At 41.3% G+C, this 20537-nt stretch overlaps 1 long non-coding RNA gene across 2 annotated transcripts in view; it reads right to left on the bottom strand.

Annotated features, from left to right (window-relative positions):
* Positions 1-1636: 1636 nt before the first annotated feature.
* The window catches only part of LOC140635110 (uncharacterized), a 43671-nt gene continuing 24770 nt past the window's right edge, over positions 1637-20537 (bottom strand). For both annotated transcript variants that reach the window (XR_012032456.1, XR_012032455.1), the window contains exon 4: positions 1637-3993. This is a non-coding gene — a long non-coding RNA (uncharacterized lncRNA). The remainder of the gene's footprint in view (positions 3994-20537) is intronic.

The raw sequence follows: 20537 nt of genomic DNA, 5'->3' as shown, positions 1-20537 counted from the left end.
CACCCCAACTGTCAGATATTTAAAGCATACAGCTTGATGATTTGACACACAGCTAGGCTGTGAGAGGATTCTCCCCATCAAATTAATGAACACATCCATCACCTGGCATATTTATTTTTTGGTGAGTACTTTAAGTTCTACTCTCATCAAATTTCAATTAAGCTATGCAGTGTTAGCAGCTATAGTCATCCTGTTCTGCATTAGATTCTCAGATTTTATCCATCTTGCAACTGAAAGCTTGTATTCTTTTTAAACCTCTTCCTATCTCCCCTGCTTCCCAGTCTCTGACAACCACTGTCTTATTCTGTTTCTACAAATTTGAGTTTTCTTTTCTTTTTTAGGTTTCACATATGAGTGATAGAATGCAACATATGTCTTAGTCTGGCTTTTTTAACTTAGCAAAACCTCCACCAGGTTCATCCATGTTGTTACTGTTATTAAAAGACGATCATCACCTAAACATTTCCTGGCATCTGGATATTAGAGCCCAGCAGGTGGGACCTAAATGTCCTGGTCCTTTGTGAGGCCAGTCTCTAAATGATTACACATATAAATAAAACACACATTGAACTTTGTTCAGTCCTTTACCAAATATTTCTTGAGAATTTGGAAGCAGGAAATTTATATTGCATTTTAATATAACTGCAATTAATTTTAATATAATTGTATTTATTTAAATACTACTACTAGTATTTAAATAACTCTGCTGTTTCCCACAGTTCCAAGCTCCACAGAAGCTCTCCTTCTCACTCCCTCCTCTCTCCTCTCTATTCTGTGTGCTGTCCCTAGGCCACCAAACTGGTTCTTCTCTTGACTCCCCAGTACCCACTTTGCCAAGCTCTTCCCACTCTCCCCATTGCCCGGATTTCTCCTCCATGGGTATCTCCACACCCTTGAAGAGCTAGGTTTTGGTTTCAGAAAGAGGAGCGGCTCCTGTGACTGTTCCAGGGAGAATGGAATGACCCTCAGGCAAGCATCAAGCTTCAATACATTATATGATAAATGATTATTATGTGTACCAGGCACTAACAATGAATGGAAGATGTCTAATCCTTTTTCTTCAAAGTTCATTAAAAGGCGACCACTGTTTGGGATCATTATATTTTTCAAGAACTTTGCCATCTGATTTCAACTGGATATCAATTTCAGTTGTTACGGGCTGAAATGACAGCAAGGTGCATGAGAAAGAATTTACATCTAACACTGGCTCCATATTACTGTCCTCTGTGCCACTGAATTATAAAATGTCATAGAATTATAAAATTATAAAATTCTTGTGGGATCTAATAATGAACTTTATTTGTGATGGAGACATTTCTTCATGACTAATCTGTTGTAGTCGATCTTGCTGATGATTTTGGAGGTTTATAAGCCTTGAAAATTACTTGGGAAACAGCATCAACTTACTTAGATAAAAATATACTTCTCTTCTTGCCTGTGCATACAGAATTTATGCTATATTTGCAAAATTGAACTATGGTATGAAATGCTGTATAATATGTTTTTATTATAAGAGGACAGACTGTTTGCTCTGCTCAGTCACTTACTGACAGAATTTACGTCTTGTCAGCAGATGATGTGAAATTGATAAAATGTGCTTCAATCATACAATCCAAATCAGCATAAGAGAGACTACTAGATTCCATCTGTTTTATTGCACAGATTACTCTGCCAAGAGGAAGCAAAGTAGTGAAGAAATTTGGGGGAGAATGCAGATCAGAAAATATTAATTCAAGGACATAGTGTGAAGGCTCTGTAGAGGGAGATGAGGGGGGACAGGTGTACAAAAGGGCAGAAAATAGAGCGAACACGCAAATTGGGAAATTTCTGTGGGCTAAAAGAAATAAATGAAGAAGAAGCAGAGGAGGCCACTACCCAAGGGAAAAAAAGACAGTATGTCCTACAGGGAGTTTGCATGGAATGGGGGTGCAGGCTTGAAAAGTAAAGGGAGTGCTCTGAGTCGTCAGGCTGATCAAGAGGCAGCTAGGGTGACTGAGACATTGGAGCAGCACCCGGAAGCTGTTCTCGCTGGACCAGAGTGGGAGCCCCACAAGAACACAGAGCAAGTCCTATGCAGTGAGCTGAACTAAGCTATCAGCAACCCAGCCTTCTGAAGCAATGGCCAGTTTTAATTCCCATGCTCCATCAGCTTTTTCTTCCGTGAACATGTCCCTTTCCACTTCTGTAAGCAGACATACCCAATCCTGTAGCTCAATCTGCCCCCCAAAGAGTGGCAGATGGGGCACCTGGAATTATTTCTTGAGCAACAGATAGTGTTGATAAAGCATGGGCAGGAGAGGGTGAAGAGATTTTTATGTGATTTAGGGGGAGAAGTCAGTAAACTCCCAAGCTTTTAGGTCTAGTCATCTGCAGACTATCAATCTTCAGCCCAGTTCTGAGTCCCAAACCATTGTTGATTTGTATCCCTGGGGTGGGGATCAGTGATGGAGTGAGGGGTGAGGCGACACCTGGCGGAATTAGGAAAGGAGCTACAGATGCTGATGGGACAGAGAGGTGAATACAGGCTATAGCTGGGAGAGGATTGATCCCAATTTTTTGAAGATTAAGTATGGACTAGAGTTGGGATGCTCGAAAGTTCTGTACTTAGCATGGAGCAATTTTTTTAAAAAGTGATTTTATGTTTCAAGAGGAACCTTTGATTTGACAAAATGTATCCTTTGCCAAAATATCTTCAAGTGAAGTCACATTTTGGGGGCAAATCTTGTAGCGATTTTGAGAAGAATGGAAAGGGAAAAGACAGGCTCATTAGAAATATCCATGTGTGAAATGATTGGGTTGAACTGGAGATCCTGCAGATCGTGTGGTAATAATGTGTCTAAAAGATCATTAAAAATATGAGATGTGGAAACCAGATCTGGCAACTCCCCAGTGCTGGTCCAGGGCTCAGCTAGATCATTGAATAATACAGATTTTTGGGGTCTATACCAGAAATTCTGATTTAGAGGTCTGGAGAAGGGCGTCGCTGGTGGTCCTGATGGATCCTCAAGTTTAGAAGCCAGTCACCTGCAGTCAGAGATCTCCATTTTGGCTTCAGGTTAAAACCACCTGAACTTTAGATGAATGTTGCTGTTCAAATTCTACCCTATAGCATTTAAATCTGAATCTTTGGGAGGCACTCGGGCATGGGTATGTTAAAAAAAAATCTCTTAGGTGATTTTAATATATAACCAAGATTGAGAACCTTTGCTCTAGACCATACTGAGGTTGTTACACTTCAGACTTAATGCTCTCAGAGCCTAGGCAAGAGGCAAGGAGAAACATCCTCCACAAGAATCATCTGGCTAATGATAATCTACAGTAACTCTGGCATTTATTACTATTATTTTGAGGAAGAACATAAAACAGATTGGAAAAAATAGTAGTTGAATACCCAATTCAAAATATCAGGGTAGTGACATCTAGTGTTGGATATAGATGCTTAGGATTTCAATAATCTCCCCTCCCTGCCTTGGCCAGTATTATTTAAGGTAAAGCGCAAAGACATAAATTCCAGTAGTCTTTTAATCCAGTCTTCAGGACTATAAAGTAGATGGTTTGGTGATTGGAATGGGGGTGGTGGTGAGTGGAAGGATATATATATATAAAATATAATTATTCTTCTTGTTTTCTAGTTAATTTGAAAAAAAATACAAAAAAACAAAACAGATATAGGAATTAATTGAGGCTACAGAACACCATCAAATAATTATCCCCAAATAATTAACTGGTATGTTGAGTTGGAGCAGGTCTTCCGATACTCTGGTCTGATGCCAAATCTAGAGCTTTCTCATCCACTGCCCTGAGTGGAGGTGTGGGTACTCATCTCTGCAGGAAACAGAATCCCAGCCTGCCACACAGCCCAGGCACTGCAGACCAGAGCTTTTGGTTTCCAGGCCTGCCTCCAACAGCGGGTCTAGGGCTCTCCTTGCTGCATTCATTGCTGGCTGTTCATAGTTCATGGCTCACCAGTGAATTGAAGAAGAATTGGAGAACCTTCAGGAAGACAAAGAAAGAACCACACGTGAGCCCCTGATTTGCCCCCTGCAATTCCAAACAGGTAAGTCAGTCCTTGTTTTGAGGCAAGCAGGGAGTGAGAGGCAGGAGCAGAGGCTGGGAAACCTTCTTCAGTATCTTTGCTCCCTCTTTAAGGAAATAAGGGCAGCAAGAAAGTACATATTTCCCTTCTCCCAACTGTACTTTGATATTTTTCTGAGCCAAAGGTGTCACTTCTGCAAATTAATCTCCTTTATAGTTGAATGATGAGAAAATAATAAAAAAACTTTTTTTTTTTTTCTGGACTCTGGAAAATCTGTTGCAAATAGTGGAATGCATATAGAGAGTATACAATATAAGGCCTTAATGGAAATGTATGCTGGGGGCACCTAGGTGGCTCAGTCGGTTAAGAGTCTGACTCTGGGGCAGCCTTGGTGGCACAGCGGTTTAGTGCCGCCTGCAGCCCAGGGCGTGATCCTGGAAATCCAGGATTGAATCCCACGTCTGGCTCCCTGCATGGAGCCTGCTTCTCCCTCTGCCTGTGTCTCTGCCTCTCTCTCTCCCGCTCTGTATCTTTCATGAGTAAATAAAATACAATCTTTTTTTAAAAAAAAGAGTCTGACTCTGGATTTTGGCTCAGGTCATGATTTCAGGGTGATGAGATGGAGCCTCATGTCAGGTCCCGTGCTGGGCGTGGAGCTTGATGAGATTCTCTCTCTCTCCATCCCTCTGCCCTGCCCACCCCCTGGCTCATCCGTGTGCCCTCTAAAAAAAAAAAAAACCCAAAACCCACCGCCCCTAAACCCAACTCTATTAAAGGTATATTTCCTATAATGGAGGGGGGAGGCAATTGAGAATCCAGGAGGGATCAGCACCATTTCAAGTAGCAGGTGGGCTCTCTATTACAGAAAAAGAATGAAGGCCACATAGAGATCACAACTTACAGGTAGAAGTTTTAAGCTTCCAATGGTCTTTATTTTTAACAGATTATTTGAGTTTGTTATCAACACAGATTCTCCATTTTTTTAAAAACTTGTAATAGAGATAAGCCATAATGAAATAACTCAGATCTTAATTTTTTTATGCTGAAGAGCAGAACATTTTGCTAATTCTATAATCACATCAACAAACAAATTAGTGTTTATTCAATTTGTTACAAAATTTGGGATCTCACTTGAGCAGCTGGCTGTCTTTCCTTGCCAAATTAATTGTAACAAATGTTCTAATTTCTTAGGTAAATGAATTCGAAAAAATCTTGGATTAAATAGGTCTGTGACTAAGAGGCAGCATTATTGGGTTACCCTGTGTCAGGTACCTGGGAAATCCCATTTGGGTCCCGGAGCTCTATTAACAAATGCCACTTTATAATGAGACCTTCTCTGGTCATCAGTAAGCTACTAAAATTAGCTAGATGAAGCAATTTGAGTATATGATCCCAGTTTGAATTTGAGGGCCGATGTCACATTTGATCAGTAAACATGGGACTGGATTTTCAGTTCCTATTTTTAAAGGATTAGAAGGTTAGGCACGTCCTGGCAGCTCAGGTCCTGAATGCCTGGCATGTCCACTTCTGATCATATTCAACTGTTCCTATAAATAAAGAAAGCCCAGTGGCCTTTCTGGGGCAGCCCATGGTAATATGACATGGCCATCATAGGTACTAACCTCACCCTTTGAAGAATCTGAACCTACCTATAAGCAAAATATAAGTAGATATCAAAAGTACTATTTAAAAAAAAAGATTCTATTTATTTGTTCATGAGAGACACACAGAGAGAGGTAGAGACATAGGCAGAGGGAGAAGCAGGCTTCCTGTGGGGAACCTGGTGCAGGACTCCATCCCAGGACCCTGAGTCAAGGGCAGATGCTCAACCACTGAACCACCCAGGTGCCCCCAAAGGGCTATTTTTAATAACAATGCTACAAATAAGGCTGTTTGTATCAGTAGTGAACAGAGTCTAAGACCCTTCTTTTGGGGCTAAAGGTACTAACAGTTTCAAATCTGCCTGTCCCAGGGCCTTCTAGCATGTGCTGCTCCGAGACAGTTCCTGCAAGCATGAGCTCTTCCATCTGAGTCCCAGGATTGAGGATATAAACCTTTTCCCAGGGAGGTCCTCGCATGCCTTCTGACCCAAGGCCTCATTGTGCCTTCCCTATGGAGCCACTCCTTCTAGAAAGCCTCAAGGCATATGAAAATGGAGCCTGACCATTTCTTTCCTGTTCTGGCCAGTAACTAGCTCTTTGAGATGAGAATGAATCACTAGCAATGCAACTATTCCATCAGGGGGACTTCTGAAGACTGCTGTCTAGGGGCAAATGGCAGTGTGGATAGGTGATCAAATCGATATCTTCCCCGTGACCACTATCTATAGCACAGCTGACGCTAACTAAGTCCTCAACTGCAGACAATAAACCACAAAGAAGATCTTCCAGATGAGGTGCAATCTGAACTAAAATGGAAGAAGACTCCAGACAGTAAGTGGAGGTAATTCTGAAGTCCCAGCTAATTCCCTGAAGCTTAAGGGGCAAGGGCTGGATGCCTGGATAGGTTTTAGCTAAGATAGATAGGAACTCCCTTGAAGTTTTTTTTTTTCTTTCTTTTCTCTTCTTTTTAAATAAATTTTTTAGAATGACAGAAGTGGAGGGAAGGGAGGGGTGGAGGGAGAGGGAGAGAGATTCTCTGGCAGGTTCCACCCTGAGTGTGGAGCCTGATGTGGGGCTCCATTTCACAGCCCTGAGGTCATGAGCTGAGCTAAAACCAAAAGTCAGGAATTTAACCAACTGAGCCATTGAGGAGCTTTCTTTCTTTCTTTCTTTCTTTCTTTCTTTCTTTCTTTCTTTCTTTCTTTCTTCCTTTCTTCTTTCTTTCTTTCCTTCCTTCCTTCCTTCCTTCCTTCCTTCCTTCCTTTCTGTGGCACTAGAGTTTATTAAGCTCTGACTTTTACTATCTTAATACAGGCATCGGGACTTACCCATGGTGCTCTTCATATATCAGATTAAAAAAAAATTTTTTTTCCCCCTGAAGTTTTCCTCATGATGGACTGCGAAGAGTAAGAGAGCTGAAAGATAAACATTTTTTTCCAGTTTTATTGAGGTATAATTGACAAAATTATAATAGATTTAATGTATACACTGTTGAAAGGATTTGGAAAGTAAATTATCCATCAGACAGTGTTGGAAGTAAAAAGGGCTCCTCAGCCAAGCTAGGTCAGTCTTTTCCTTTAAACTAAGGGAACAGTCAGAAAGAAATGCCCAAAGGCTTTAGGAACCCAATCACGGTCAATAGCCCTCAGAGAAAGCTTGGAGTGAGCCTCTGCATGGGGCCAGATGGTGTGAGGAGAGAAGGAAACAGGGATTACTGATCTATATGACATCTGAGCAAACCCCCATAAGTTATCAGCACCCCTGGAACTCTTGGTGGTTCTCAAACTCTGTCACATGGGGAATCATCTGGAGAAATGGTTTAGAATACATGTTCCTGGCCCCCATCCCAAAGAGGATCTTCATCAATAGTGAAGCCCTACAAATATGCTCTTTTGTTGTTTAACTGAGCACCTACCAGCCACACCTGGGAAACACTTGGCTGTTTATTTATTAAAATAAGCAATATGTGGAAAGTTAATGAGATATTTGAGTAGGAGTGGCAGAAGAGATGAAGCTAGACAATTAGAGCCAATGGTCATCAAAGAACCAATTCTGGAGTCTAGAAAATGAACAATCCCAAAAGTATGTTTTTTTTTTTTTTTAATTTTTATTTATTTATGATAGTCACAGAGAGAGAGAGAGAGAGGCAGAGACACAGGCAGAGGGAGAAGCAGGCTCCATGCACCGGGAGCCTGATGTGGGATTCGATCCTGGGTCTCCAGGATCGCGCCCTGGGCCAAAGGCAGGTGCCAAACCGCTGCGCCACCCAGGGATCCCCCAAAAGTATGTTTTAAAAGACAAGGAATGGGGACTTTGAGAGGTGAGATAATCTGTTCAAGGTCATAATGCTAGTAAGTATTGGGGCCAGAAGTCCAGCCAGATTCAGGAATCTGTTCTAACCACTGCAATAGTCTTTGCAATGCACTGTATTTGGAAGAGATCAATTAGAGTCTAACAAACCTGACCAAGAGAGAAGACATAATATTAATAATAAATATTAATATGGTAGCTCAGTTGGTTAAGCCTCTGCCTTAAGCTCAGGTCATGATCCCGGGGTCAGTCCTTCATCAGGGACTTTCTCCCTCTCCCTCTGCTGCTCTCCTTGCTTGTACTCTCTCATTCTGTCACATAAATAAGTAAAATCTTTTTTAAAAAAAGAATAAATATTAATGTACTTAATTGTGTGTCTCCTACGTGCCAGAATGATCAGGAACCCACTTGGGGATTCAGCCATGAAAATGAGGGACAAATTCCTCGCCTTTGTGAGTTTCATGTTCTAGTTGGAGAAGCAGAAAATAAGCAAATGAGCAAATGGAGGCACCTGGGGTGGCTCAGTCAGTTGGATGTCTGACTCTTGGTTTGGCTCAAGTGGTGATCTCTGGGTCCCGATCTCAAGGTCGTGGGCTCCAGCCCCAGATGGGGCTCCACACTCAGTGCGGAGTTCACTTGGGACTCTTCCCCTCTTTCTCCCCCTCTGCCCCATCCTGTGTGCTGCATGCATGCATTCTCTCTCTCAAGTAAATAAAATCTTGAAAAAAAAAAAAAAGGAAAATAACCAAGTGAACAAATAAATATACATTTCAGGCAAATATGTATTTTAGAGAAAAATAAAGAGAGTGAAGGGGTTGAATGGGAGGCTATTTTAAATTGGGTGCTCAGTTATGGTGTCTCTGAGGAGCGGACAAATGCAGCCATGGGGAGAGCCAAGCAAAGATCTTGGGAGGTGGATACTGGACAATAGGAACATGACTTTGGTGTTTTCCGGAAATACAATCAGGCTGGAGCAAAGGGGCAAGAGGAATAACATTAGAAAATGACCTCAGATAGGTAGCATTGTCTACACCACTCCAAATAATAGTCGCCATCTGACCTCAGCCGGCATCCTGTTACAGGACTGTGGCCACTCTTGCAAACAACCCATGCTAATTGCTCTGGGACCCTAGAGAGAACATCTGAAAATACACGAAGATTAGTTTTCATGGTTCTTGGGTGCAGTGCCTTTTAAGCATTAACCTGATTCTAAGATTTATTTATTTGGCTCATATATTGGTTGGTTACATTCCCAACGTTCTTTCTAACTCAGTTCAGGACAAATTTTCCCAGAGCCATAGGGTTTATGTGGTAGTTTAGTTTTCCAGAATGACCCTTGAGTCCCATCTAGCACCTCTGTACTTAACTGTGGTATTAATGATAGTACATAACCGAGGTGACAGCATTATTTCTGTGAGGAAGTTAATTCTGGGTTCCACTGAGTGGGTCCAACTCACACACCCCCTCCCACTGTCCTGTATGGGAAAGAGATCCACTCTGGTGCTGCCACTTTATAGGGTTTCAGCAGCTGCAGCAGATTTCTAGGGTTCTTGTGGCATCAGAGGGAGCTCTGAGCTGTTAAAGAGGGACCTGGTGACCCAAGGGTAGTGGGGAATCACACAAGAGTCCCCAGAATGATCAAGAAGGGGGCAGTTGTCCTCCACAGTGGGAGGAAATGGAAAGTAAAGGTGATGAGAATGTAGATGAGCGGCAGAGAAGATGGAATCACCAAAGTCCAGTGGAGAAGAGGGGAGAGATATCCAGTCAGCATGGCTCTGTTGCTTACCCTAAGGGGCACCATTGGCATGGGAGAGGTGCTCCTCACACAGAATTTAAAATTCGGGGGTGGGGTGGGGGTGGGTTGGGGAAATGAAGGGGTGTAGGGCAAAGTGGGGGCTGTTTTCAGCAGGACATTGGCGGAGGTGAACTCCTGAATGACACACCTACGTCTGGGTAAGAGATGCTTATATATCAGATATTTGTAAGTCAAAAACTGCCTTGAAAACTTTTGTATATATTACAAAGTTCTCCATAAATTACTATATATATGTGCATGCGCACGTGCGCACGCGCACACACACACAAACACACATATATATACACTAGGAGATAGAGTAGGATTATTTGGCTTCATGCTTTCTTCCAGACCAAGTTGTGTTAGGCCACGTGATAGTTTCTTTCCAGAAGTGCATTTTGGGCCCATCCTTCTGGTTTCATTGTGGACAAATGCAGAGAAAAGCAAGACTGGAGACAGGAAGAATAATTAGGAGGGGGCTGAAACAATGATGTTCAGGCCTGACGTAGGGCAGGAGGATTTGACAATATCTGGGCGGTGAAATTGGACCGACTTGAGACATTGGATCCGAAGGCAAGGAGGGAGAAGAGAATAGGATGCTTACTGGCTCCTGGTTAACTAAGCAGGTGATAGGGAACCCTGATGAATGAAGAGTTTTGGAGGAATGATGGTGAGTTCACTTCTAGACTTGTTGAATTTGATGCAATCAGGGAGGATCCAGGAAGCCCGGAGCTCAGTGGGGAGCCCAGAGGTGGAGCTAGTTTGAGCCAAGGGTCATCAGCACGCAGGTGAGACCACACCAGAGGAGTGCAAGGAACCAGTGCTGAGCATTTATAGAGGACACAACATCTAGGAAAGAGCCTTGAAGATGAGCAGCATTAACTGGTCACATAGAGAAAATCCAGTGACAGTTCATGGACTGGAAAACCAAAGAGTGTGTCTTCCACTGGGTTTACGAAGTACTAAACCTACCTGCTCCTGGCTACTTAAGACTGTTCCACAATGATTGTACCATGAGCATAAAATAAATTGCTTCTTCCTCTTTTAAACCCTTACTGCAATAGGTCCTTATGTAATAATTTGTAAAGAATTTAACATGGATCGAAACAGGATTCAATAAACTGTCTTTGGTGCCCTTTTAGAGAAGACTTTTACAAGTTATGAATATTTGCATTGACTTAAAGCTTTTTTTTATTGCCCAACAAACATTTTTAAGCCAATTTTATTGTTTTAATTAACCTTAGAAACATCATTAAACTTCTCATATTTTGAAATTGTCAATAATGAGGATGCCATCATTTTCTAACCAGAAAAAATTACATCTTTTTTTTTTAAAGAAATTAGTTGGAAGCAAATATGAAAAATACTAACAGTAACGGTGTGGCAGTGGAATGTGTGTTTGTTATATTATTAAAGTATATATTTAAATTTCGAAAAATCAGGAAGTTTAAAAAAGTGTTTATTTTCTGTTTTTCATTATTCAGCTCCAACCTGCAATAAGAATGTAGGGTTAGAAAAGTCCTGTTTGGGTACATTTTGTGTGTGCCCGAATGTAAAATCCAACACCATGATTATTACTTAATTCATTCATGCGTCAGAGGCTACACCCACAAATATAAATGAATAGTGAGTCTTCAATTTTATTTTCTGGTTTTCTATCTTTGACCAAAATCGAGTGATAAAGTATCAGTGTTTCATGAGTCACTGAAGATCTACTCTCCACTCTGTTTTCATATGTGTGAATCGTTTCTAAGAGATCTCAGTAGAGCTGTGGTTCATTCGGGTTCGGACTCTCCCCCCTGAAAGAGCCACTGCTGCCAGCTTGTGGCCAGGGGGAAGCCAGGCTTTTTCAGGCCTGTGGTGATGATGACTGAGGCTGGCTGGTGAGGGGTTCACGGCTGTCCTGTCAGGTTCTCAAAGTGGCCTCTAGAGGGCAGAGAAATCACAAGCCCGTGAGCAATTCTGTGCCAACAGCTACCCAGGTTCCTGCAGCCCTTCTTTCAAAATATTATGTGCTATGCCTCTTTCTTTCAAGTGGGTTTGTTTTCATGGTCTATGGGACCAAATTTTTGAGTTACAGAAGGGTAGTGTTATTCACCAGAAACAGTCATTGGAAAAACCAAATGACCAATCCCTTCTATATCTATCCAGAGTTAACGTATGTGCATGAGTGCGTGCGTTACTACCCAACTTCCTCCCTCCTTTTATATGAGTACTAGCATCTGTACATCCTATTCTGCGTCTTGATATTTTTTCATTTAATATTATCTCAGGTAAAATTCAATGTAAGAATATAGAGAGCTTTCATGTTTAGGCTGCAAATTATTCTAGCTTTGGGTGTGCCCTAATGTTTCAAGCAACACTTTGGTAAAGGACATTGAGTTGTTTCTGCACTACTGCAGGAACTTGTACGTGCATAATTTCACTTCTGCACTGATTACATCTGTAGGTTAAAAACAGGGATTGCCTCATGCAGTTATGGGGGCTGGTAAGTGTGAAATCTGTAAGGCAGGCTGGCAGGCTGGGGACTCAGGCAATGGCTGATGTTGCAGTTTCGAGTTTGAAATTCGAAGAGCAGGCTTGCAGCCTGGGAACTCAGGAAGGATTTAAAAAAAATTATATGGCTAATTTGTTCATACATTCGCTTTTAATTCAGCCAACAAGCAGTTAATATGTTCCAGGCTCTATGCGAGGCATGGGGCACATAATGTCAACAAACACAGACTTGGGTCCCTTTCTTAAGGAGCTTTCATATTCTTTTGACAACTCAGTCACATTTCTGGTACTTGCTGTGTTTTCTCTTCCTGAACCCAGGAGACACTTGATTCTTCTCTCCTCATCCTCCTCCACCCTATTGACCCCAAATTGTTTCCCACTGCTCTACTCCTGCCTACAACCCTGTTTAGAACAGTTTAGGTGTGTGTCTCCTCCTCCCTCCTTTCTCTATCTCTCCATTTTTCATAGATGGACAGGGCTGCTGGCTGGGTTCTCCATTCAGAGGCCTCTGCAAACAGGAATGCAGTCCTCCAAGATCTGAGAACTGGAGTCCTAGAAGCCCCACCCCTTCCTCTGTCTCTATCTCACCCCCAGTCATCTAGCCCTGCAGATTTCCCCAGTGATCCTGTGAGATGAGACCCAAGTGGGCCTCCTGGGAAGGGTCCTTCAATGTTGAGAAAGTTAGATGCCCACCTTGGGCTCTCGTTATCCAGCTGGATAAGTCATACACTGAGGGGTCCTCCCGGTATAGTGAGTGCTATGCTGGCCTGGAGTGGGGCACCCTAAGATCAAAGTGAAATTGGATCTCTTGCCCTTCTGTTGTGGTCCTTCTCAGTCTCTGTGGTCCACAGTTGGTGCTTTAGCCTCACCCTTGGGTTCTGGGATTTTCACAATGGTGTCTTGCCTATGGGTAGTTGCTAGGTGCCCTTTTTGTGAGGGGGCCTAAAATCAAGACTGACCTGTATTGCCTCTTGATGACATCACTTTCCAGGAAGGATTCTTGTGTTACAATCTTGAAGCAGAATTCCTTCTACTCTGGGAAACCTCCATTTTTGGTCTTCAGATCTCAGCTGATTGAATGAATCCCACCCACGTTATCAAGGGCAATGTCTTCTACTTTGAGTCAACTGATTGTAGATGTTAATCATGTCTACAGAATACCTTCACTGCAACATCTAGTTGCATGTTTGACCAGATAACTGGGCGCTATAGCTTTGCCAAGTTAACACTTAAGATGTAAGCACCATGTCAAGTTATTCTCCACAGAGGCTGAATGGATTTACTCTCTTACCTAGAAGATTTGAGAGTGGCATGCCCAAGATAGCATTAGAGGATATCTATCAAAAAAGCCTTTTGAAAGAGGTTCTGGTTTGCTACTTAAACCACTTGGTGCTATCACACTCGTAATAGCTAAATGATATTGAGCTGATTTTTTTTTTCTCCTTTAAACTTTAAATTCCCTCTGAAAACAGTGTCTTTCCCAAAGAAATCTTTCCCTCAAGGACACCGCTTCCTCTGCAGGCTTCTCAAGGAGAGTGCTAAGTATCTCCCTTTGCTCTCCTTTGTGTCTTCCAGGTCATTTTACCTCTTCCCTAAACACCCACTCTTAAATTCCGTGTCACCAGGCTTTTCAGCTACTTCTCTTTAGTGCTGGTGTTCGTTCCCAACCCCCAGAACACATTCCCTCATTTCTCCGTGTTTTTTAGTTCCTGGATCACTGTTGTCTCTTCTGTTCTATTCAACTCTATTTCTGTCTACCGATCTACACGTTAATATATACCTAGGTGAAGCTTTCACATTCTTCTCTGGTTGAACTAGATTTTTAAGGGTAAAGATCCAGACAAACAAGGCGGGCAAGGTCATTTTAACTGGATAAAGGAGCTTATATATAAAAGCAAGAATGTGAAATTAAGGTTTGCGCATAGGAAAACCACCTAGTGAGATTCTAGTAAGTAGGGACAAGATTGTGACCAGGCATAATTATCATAATTTATTTAGACTTTTGAGTAGAAGGTGAGAGTCATGAAAGATTCTAAGGGTTGAGGTAACAATCTAACATTTGTGTTTATAAAGATAATGCTGATTGTAACGTAGAAGGTAGATGGGAGGACAGTGTTGCCAGAGTGTCTACCAGGCTAAAAAGGTGTTTATCTCTGGGTGGCATATTATTTCTTAGACGGTTTATTTGTTCATTGTGCCACATCCTGGACTTGGGAGACCGAGATAAATATTTCCTGGTTGGCATCGTCCCCAGCATCTCCTGGGCTAGAGTTAGTCTCACGGGTGAAACATCTGCAGGGTACCCAGAAGAAGCTAGGTAGTTGGAGTAAGGTGGCCCTGTGGGTCCTCTCCTTTAAACTGAGTTGGACTAGGGGAGAATTTCATTTTAATTTCTTTGAAGATAGGGGTTGAAAGCATATAATGTAGTGTCTAAGTGTGAAGTTTTGGAGCTGAAAAGCCTGGGTTTGAATACAAGTTTTGTTTCTTGCTGGCTATGTGATCTTGAGCAGCCACTGAGTCTCTCTGTACACCTGTTTCCTCATATAAAACATAAACATGGAAATAAAATTTGTACCTTTGCCACAGGCTTATCACTTAAAGCAGCACCTGGTATATACTAAATATTAATGAGCGCTGGTACTATTACCTTTGCTTATATTACTTTGTAGTAAGACAAACGCTTTGGGGAAAATCCTTTGTGTAGCACTTCAAACTCCCATTTGCAAAGCGTGAGTGAAAAAATCATTTTGGGGGGTTGCTACAAAAATTTAATAAAGAACAGATAGAATATAATGTTGCAATAAAATATAGTCAAATCACAGTTTGTATTAGCTTTGTTTTTTTTTTTAACTTCATCATACAGAGTAAAGTGTTTCATTTTTCTTTAAAGATTTTATTCATTTATTCATGAGAGACACACACAGTGAAAGAGAGAGGCAGAGACACAGGCAAAGGGAGAAGCAGGCTCCATGCAGGAAGCCCGACATGGAACTTGATCGCGGGACACCAGGATCACGCCCTGGGCTGAAGGCAGACACTCAACCGCTGAGCCACCCAGAGATCCCCTGTTTGTTTCATTTTTGAGTGGTGAGTGAGTGTGTGTGTCTGTGTGTGTGCTGCATCACTGGGTAAAAGGCATTTTTATTCTAGCTCACATTAAGAAACATTTGAAAATTCTGTTTCAAAAGAAGCAGTGAGGCTAAAAACCTGGAGACACTGTCAAAAAATAGGAGACTCCCAAGATGCTGGGTGACTCAGTGGTTAAATGTCTGCCTTCGATTCAGGGTGTGATCCTGGGGTTCTGGGATCAAGTCCCGCATCAGGCTCCCCTTAGGGAGCCTGTTTCTCTCTCTGCCTTCCTCTCTGTGTCTCTCATGAATAAATAAATAAATAAGCTTAAAAAAAACAAAACCCAAGAGACTCCCAACTTGTTTGAGCCTAGGAAAAAGAGGAAAATTCTTAATACATATGTCTACCATTTTGCTGTAGGACCTTCCCGGGATCCTTGACCTAGAAGCAGAATGTACTTCCCTATCTGCTCTCTAGGCACACCTGAATTTCCAAGAGTTGAACCAACTGAAAAGCAAGAATTATTTATTTTACAGCGGATTTGGGGGCTTTCAGGCTGAGTTTCTAAAAGTGCTCCCTCCTTTTCCTTCTGTCCCCGAGGTCTGACCTCTGGCTGGCCCGTGCACATGCTCTTTGTTACCTAGCAACTTTGACTGCCAAGCCTGAGCCCAGCTGATGACCAGTCAGCAGCATTATTCTTATTGTTACAACACTAGAGTAAAATCAGTGAGAAATTTTCCTCAAAAGAGAAAACACACTTACTATTTTGTTTCAATTCCAGTTTATGCTGAAGTAGGTGCAAGAACACATATTCTAGTTTAAATATTTTATTTTGGGAAGTGTATGTTTGCTACTGTAATATGGATCTGGAAAGGAGTCTGGAAGTAACTTGTGAGGCCATCTCATCTTTAACCCTTTCATTTCCATGTAACCCTTCTGTTTCTATATCAAATCAGCCAACACATAAGCTCATGGACTGTATTTTTATCAACTCGGATGTCTTCTTAAATGCAAGAGCCTGATGTTTTAAGCCTCAGTCAAAAGAGTTCCTTGGGGCACCTGGCTGGCTCAGTTGGAGGAGTGTGAGGCTCTTGATCTTGGGGTGGTGAGTTCGAGCCCCATATTGGGTGTAGAGATTGCTTAAAAAAATAAATAAATAAACTTAAAAGAATTCCTGGAGAAAATAATTTTTTAGGTTGCTTTTCCTGGACAAATATGGAAAATAATGCTTTAGGCTATTGTGCCTCAAGTTATTGGTATTCTCAATCTCACTACTATGAAAGAGTAAAAAAGGAAAGATGATACCAAATCTAAGTATTTAGTGCATTTTTCCATGCAATATGATGGTATTATATATTATTTAGGGATACCGTTCAAGTGTTTTAAAGGTTAATAGAGAAACTTACTTCCAAAATGATTTTAAATCCGGGTTTTTCTAAGAGGGTCAAATGTCTATAATAATAATTCATTTACCCAGCTACAATCTAATAAGGATGACTTGTTTAGTTATAAGAATATTAATTGAGGGATGCCTGGGTGGCTCATCGGTTGAGCGTCTGCCTTCGGCTCAGGGTGTGATCCCGGAGTCCCGGGATCGAGTCCCATATCAGGCTCCTTGCATGGAGCCTGCTTCTCCTGTCTCTGCCTCTCTCTCTGCCTCTCTCTGTGTCTCTCATGAATAAGCAAATAAAATTAAAAAAAAAAAGAATATTAATTGAGTTCCAACATGATGTTGAGCATATGCTCTCCTCCTGTGCATCATATGCTGATTGAACATGGTATCAAGCCTTTCGTGTCTGAAGTGGGTACCTTTCAATCAACTGTCAGGATTCAGGAATATTATAACGTTCAGTATATTAATAGCTCATAGGAAAGATTAAACATGAGACATGTACTAAAATGGACAGATGGTGCTATAGCTCCTCTACTTGCTTCAGAAATTCACTTTACTAGCTGTATTTCTTAGAATTGAATGAATCTCTTCTGGTAGCATGCCAATGTTCTCTGTAATTGTGGATGTGTGATGACTTGGGGCACCTTCAAGGAATTGTTCTCAATAGCAAACAGCTTAAGGAGATGAGTTCAGAGGCTGCTCAGCTTCTGTCATCACCCCCTGGCATTCAGTTGGGCCCTGGTGGTCACCTCTCCCTTGGAACCTAAGAGCCTATGTATGTGATTTTTCCCCACTTCTCCTTCTCCAACACTAACCCGTCTCTGAACCTGTTCACCACAGTGCAGCCCTTGAGATCAGGTCAGGTGCAGAGCTACTCATTTATTTTATTGTGAAGAAATTCCAGAGTATGAACTCGGTGGTTGAGGTAAATTACAGGTACACTAGTATCTCATTACTCAGTGTAACAACAGTTTTGAGCATAAAACTTTCTTTCAGGCATTCTCTGTCATCGCTCTCATTACCAGTCTCAAAGCCAATTTCTGGACTATTTTGGTTCCATCACCCACTTCTGAACTCTCTCTCAGACCCCTAAGTACCTGGAGACTTGGGATCCTTTTAACTCTGGGTCCCAGGTCTGCTCCTTCAGTTTCCTAGTGACCTGGTGATCAAGAAAGCTGTGAGTCCATGAAGTGGTAATTGATTAGTTAACCATACTTTGGATGAAAAATTCTTAGAAGCTCTCTGTCTCAATTTCTTTCATTCTCTTTGTCTCTGTCTCTGTCTTATGTTATTCCTATCTTCTTTCACTTATAGCCCTGAACAGTTGAATGAGCATTGTCATTGGAACTCAGAAGACATGAGTTTGGATTCTTAGTTTGCCATTTACTAGCAGGTCAGCCTGGGAAGTCTAAGTCTCTGAGCCTCAGTTTTCTTACTGACAGAATGAGGAGACTCTTTGCCTTTCTTGCTTTACAGGGTTATCATGAGGATCAAATAGCACAATGAAGGCAACAGTCATGTGTAACTTGGTATTTGCTGTAGGAGACTGTGATTTCATTTAAAAAGATTGTTCTAAAGGTGACAGAGATTTGGCTAAAAAATGAAACACTACCCAGAGGCAAGTGCATTAACTATGATCAATGGTTCCTAAATTTGAGTGAATATTAGAATTATGGAGTCAGTGGGGCAGCTGGGTGGCCTAGTTGATTGAGTGTTCAACTCTTGATTTTTAGCTCAAGTCACTATCTCAGGGTCAGGAGATGTACCCTGCATTGGGCCCATACTCAGTGGGGAGTCTGCTTCTCTCTGTCTCTCCCTCTCTCTTTGCCCCTCCCCCCCACTCACGTTTTTCCTCTCTCCCTAAAATAAATAAATAAATAAATCTAAAAAAAGAAAGAATTATTGGAACCAGAAAAACAGTATATATTTTTAAGGATGTATTTATTTATTTGAAAGAGAGAGAGAGAGAGAAAGAGAGAGAGACACAGAGAGAGAGATAGAGATGGCAGGGGTGAGGGGTAAAGGGAGAGAGAGAGATTGAATCTCAAGCAGACTCCCCACTGAGTATGAAGACCAATGCAAGGCTCCATCTCACAACCCTGAAATAGTGACCTGAGCTGAAATCAAGAGTTGAACACTCAATCTACTGACCTACCCAGGCACTTCAATAGTATTTTTATAATAAGGCCACAGGTTTAGGATTTTCAGATACAATCCAAATTGCATGGCATATGGGACATACTTCCACTAGAACTTATTCATTGTTTACTTGAAACTGAAATTTAACTGAGAATTTTGTATTTTTACTTGCTAATAATGGCAATCCCACACAGGTGATTCTCATGAGCAGCTCTTTTAGAAACTACTGACCCAGATCCTGAGTGGGGCCTGCCATTACATGAGGGAAATGAGCTAACTACCTGTAAGGCAGGATTTAAGATGCTCCAGGAGATGATCCTATGAGAATAAGAAACCCTGCCTTACTATCTCCTCTAGGCTTGACATTTCACTCTTAGAATTTTATACATTATAAAGGTAAATATCCTAGGGAAGGGTAGAAACATTAGGTAATATCCATTATTTACATATTACTGTAGTTGAACAGTCTAAAAATAAGTTTTTGAGAGTGAATAAATAGGATATGAGGTTTTGATCTTTGTGGAAAGGGGAGGATAGTGGCCTGGCTTGTAGTTCCAGAGCTGGATGTAGGAGAGGCTAAGGACACACTTTGCCTACTCCCCAGGTCTGTCCTGGATCTGACTTGTTTTCTCAGTGATGTCCAGCCAGATGAGTGGCCTTTGCAGCCTCTCTCTGTTCAGGTGGATGAGAAATGGTAGGAATGGCCCTGGAGGATCAGTTACCTTTAGCCCTGCTTTGTACCAGTTCATGAATCATGACAGATGACAGAAAAACAGCCCAGATTTTCTTGTTCTAGGTCAGTGCTATCCAATAGAACTTTCTACAATAATGGAAATGTTCTGACCTGTCCATTACAGGACCCACAAACTACATGTTCCTACTGAACACTGGAAATGTTGCCAGTTCAACTAAATAACTGAAGTTTAAATTTTATTTTATTTTTATTAAAATTAAAATAGCTGCATGTGGCTTTTGGCTACCATATTGGACATGTGGTTTATGGGCCAACATCAGCCTATACTAGAGTTATTCAGCAGTTAGCAGCTTGTAGGTCATGTAGACACATTTAGTTTGCCCAGTTAGAATAACAAAAAGCCTGATTTAACATTTAATAATTGGCAGATTTTAAGTGAAAATCTAAATTTCTGGCTTCTTTAGAAGATAACAAGATATCTGGCAAACAAGCCAACAGTCCTCAAGACACTAACTTGAGCTTATCACTGGTTATTTTGCTTTTGTTTAATTTTATACCCTACCTGGTTCCCTCATTTATTTTATCTGCCTAGTTGCCACAGGCATTTGATTTTGGGATCCCTATTTGAAAAACAACAATGAAGTTTTGCCTTTATGAAAAGAAATTAAACTCCTAACTTTGAGATGCTTTTTAAAAATATTAATTAGAAGGAGCCTCTGATTGAAAAAGTGGCCCAAGTACAGGAAAGCAGGAGCTTCAAACTCTGTCAGAGTAGGACACTATGCTGGAATCATCATGTTTTAAGTAGACAACTTTGGTCTCATCTTTTTGCTTCTGAGATTTTCTGTTTATCCATCTGTAACAAAAGATAATTATAGTGGGTACCTTATAGCATCATTATAAGGCTTTATCATAATGAAGTATATAAAGCACGTAAGATCTGTGCTCAGTAATAAATTTAAAAATTTTTAAATAACATTTTCATCTGAGTTATAATTTTATAT

Source organism: Canis lupus, chromosome 6 (assembly GCF_048164855.1).
Source record: "Canis lupus baileyi chromosome 6, mCanLup2.hap1, whole genome shotgun sequence".
In the NCBI taxonomy this organism is placed as follows: Eukaryota; Metazoa; Chordata; class Mammalia; order Carnivora; family Canidae; genus Canis; species Canis lupus.
This window is presented reverse-complemented; position numbering and strand designations above follow the sequence as displayed.